This window comes from Ananas comosus, linkage group 21, assembly GCF_001540865.1.
Source record: "Ananas comosus cultivar F153 linkage group 21, ASM154086v1, whole genome shotgun sequence".
NCBI classification, from domain to species: Eukaryota; Viridiplantae; Streptophyta; class Magnoliopsida; order Poales; family Bromeliaceae; genus Ananas; species Ananas comosus.
In genome coordinates, this window is record NC_033641.1 from 5,874,855 (window position 1) to 5,877,687 (window position 2,833).

Sequence of the window (2,833 nt, forward strand, 5' to 3'; positions counted from 1 at the left end):
GTTCACATTCCAGGGTTTTACCATGAATAGGGTTCAAGCTTACCTCTAAGCTTGCTCCTAGGTTGCTCCAAAGAGGAAGAAGAGGAAGTAGCTCTACTCCTTAGCTTCTTCTTCACCTTCTTTCTCCTTTTCTTCTTCTTCTTTTCCTTTCTTTTCTTTGTCTTCTTCTTCTCCTTCTTGTCTTCTAGAGAGAGAAAGAGAGGAGAGAAAGAGAGGAGAGAGGGAGTGTGAGGAAGAGAATGAGAGAAATATCCCAAAACCTCTCATAACATAACCCATATATTGCATTTTTGCAAATAAACCCCCCAGCTTTCATTTTATTAAGCTGCTTGAACTGGGCAGTTTTCGGGCTCGGGGACCGGTCTCCCCGACAAGGGACCGGTCCCAGAGAGCTCTCCCCGCGGGCAGCCAGGGCTTCCGCGCAATGCAACCGGTCTCTCCTAGAGGGACCGGTCTCTCCCCGCAGAGATCGGTTCCTGAGAGCTGGTTTTCTGGGACTTAGTGTCACGCCCCCGCCTCGAGGCCGCTACCGATTTTGCACGGTTCGGGTGCGGTAGGCGGACCGCGGAACGGACAGCACCTCCCCTGTCTGCCCAAGGCTAAACAACGTGATCGTGTACAACAAGTCCCCAGAAAATCAACTTGAATACATACACGATCATGCAACGATAGCGAGAGCACAAACAGTGCTGAACAACCAAGAGCAAGCGTCACGATTAATAACATACAAGTGAAACAAAGAGAGAGAAAGATACTAAGCTATTACATCCATTCAACTTTATACATTTAATTACAACTTTGCAATATAAACATTAGTTTACATTCATCTCAAAATATAGCTCGCATCCTATACATCATCTACTCTCAACATATAGGGTAACTCTAATGCAGTAGGAAAGCATCTACCAACTAGCACTAGGGCGCTAAGCCCTTACCGCGATCATCTGCCGATCTGCTCTCGTGTGTATCTGTACCCCAAAACCACACGGGGTGAGAACTATATAAATATAGTTCCCAGTGGGTTCGACCGCCGACTCCGCCGATCTTCCCACTAGGTCCAAGCTAGCACAGATAGATAGATAGAAAGGTAGATAGAAATACATTGCTACTATATCTACTATGCCATCAAATGCAAAGAATGCATGGAACATCATCTAGCAATAACCTACTATCATGCTAGTATGCCTCAACAGTGTAATGAATACAACTACAACATAGTTATGTAGTCTACTATGTCTAATCACGGTATGAATGCAATCCACTTATGCTATTCATGTTACTACCCAATCGACTAGGCCAACTTGCCTAAGATCTCAAATCTCAACGGTCCTAGGCAAAGAGCTACCCCGCTCCTCGCCCGACTCAATCTCGAAGGTCCTAGGCAAAGAGCTACCCCGCTCCTTGCCCGACTCAATCTCGAAGGTCCTAGGGAAAGAGTTACCCCACTCCTTGCTCGACTCAATCTCGAAGGTCCTAGGCAAAGAGCTACCCTGCTCCTCGCCCGACTCAATCTCGCTCTACTAGGTACAAGCTGTCCCGCTCAAATCTCATAGGTGAAGGAATAGTATGTCCACTCACTGTATGTAGGCAAATCCACTAATCCAACTACCAAGCGACTATACTCAATATCGATGTAACTCATAGTTTAGCTACCATCAACAAGGGTTATTCATCACTTTACCCAATCATTCGGTCATTTCGGTAACTCGTTCTCAATCTCACGTGTGTAAGTCTCATAGGGAAAAGCCTCGCTGAACTATTCCCCGATACCACTTGTAGTAAAACTAACTACTATGCCACTATACTCAAGGATAGCATTTACTCGTCAGCTTGTCCAATTGATCGGCTAATCTAAAACTTGTTCTCAATCTCACGTATGTAAGCCTCATAGGGAAAAACCTTGCTGAACTATTCCCCGAGACCGCCTGTGGACAGCTCGCTGACTGTCCGGGCAGCGCATGGCGACTGCCCCTCAAGTGACAAATACTCCGGAGTGCACAGCTTGTGGGGAGCGACCCCTACAAGCACAGACAGGCTATGTGAGCACGATCCAATCCTTCTTAATTGGGAGCACCCTATCAACTAGGGGAAATTAACATGAAACCAATAAGTGTCTAAACTCATCAATCTAGTGTCTCAGCTACACTAAGATTCACATATGCCACTCGTCATAGGTTTACATTAACTAGATGCCACTCGTCATAGTTTAATGTTCTCGATGCACTACTTGCACATATTCACTAGGTGGTCACTCAACTAGAGTTTAATCCACACCAATCATGCCATTATAGGGTTTCACAACAATATGTCCCAATCTCATGCATACTAGGTACAAGTATTAAACAATTAACACTACCCTATCACTAGCATGCCATGACATGTAACAATTGCCATCTAGCACCCTATAATGCAATATCCCAATATGCAACTTGATCAACGTTAACTAGAGTTTCTAGTACAATAACCGATCCAATACTAAGTTCAAGTTATATGTGTTTCTATCACACTAAGTTCAATGCCACTAGTAAACTATGTCTTTAGACACAACACTAGGTTTCTCATTCATTTAGCATCATAGGTTTACCAATGTCATTTCCCAATCCTTATGTCCATTACATCAAGTATCCATATCATAATACTATATTAATCAAAGACATCATACAAGGAGTAGGAATGCATGTATTATCACCCTATTATGCATAACAATATACGATATGCTACATGCCAATCGAATAAGCACTAAGACATAGGAAAAAGCTCAGTTGCTTCGGGATGGACACCTCCCACCTTTTATCTCGTCCCGATTGCTCGTCGTCACTCGCAATCGGCCTCC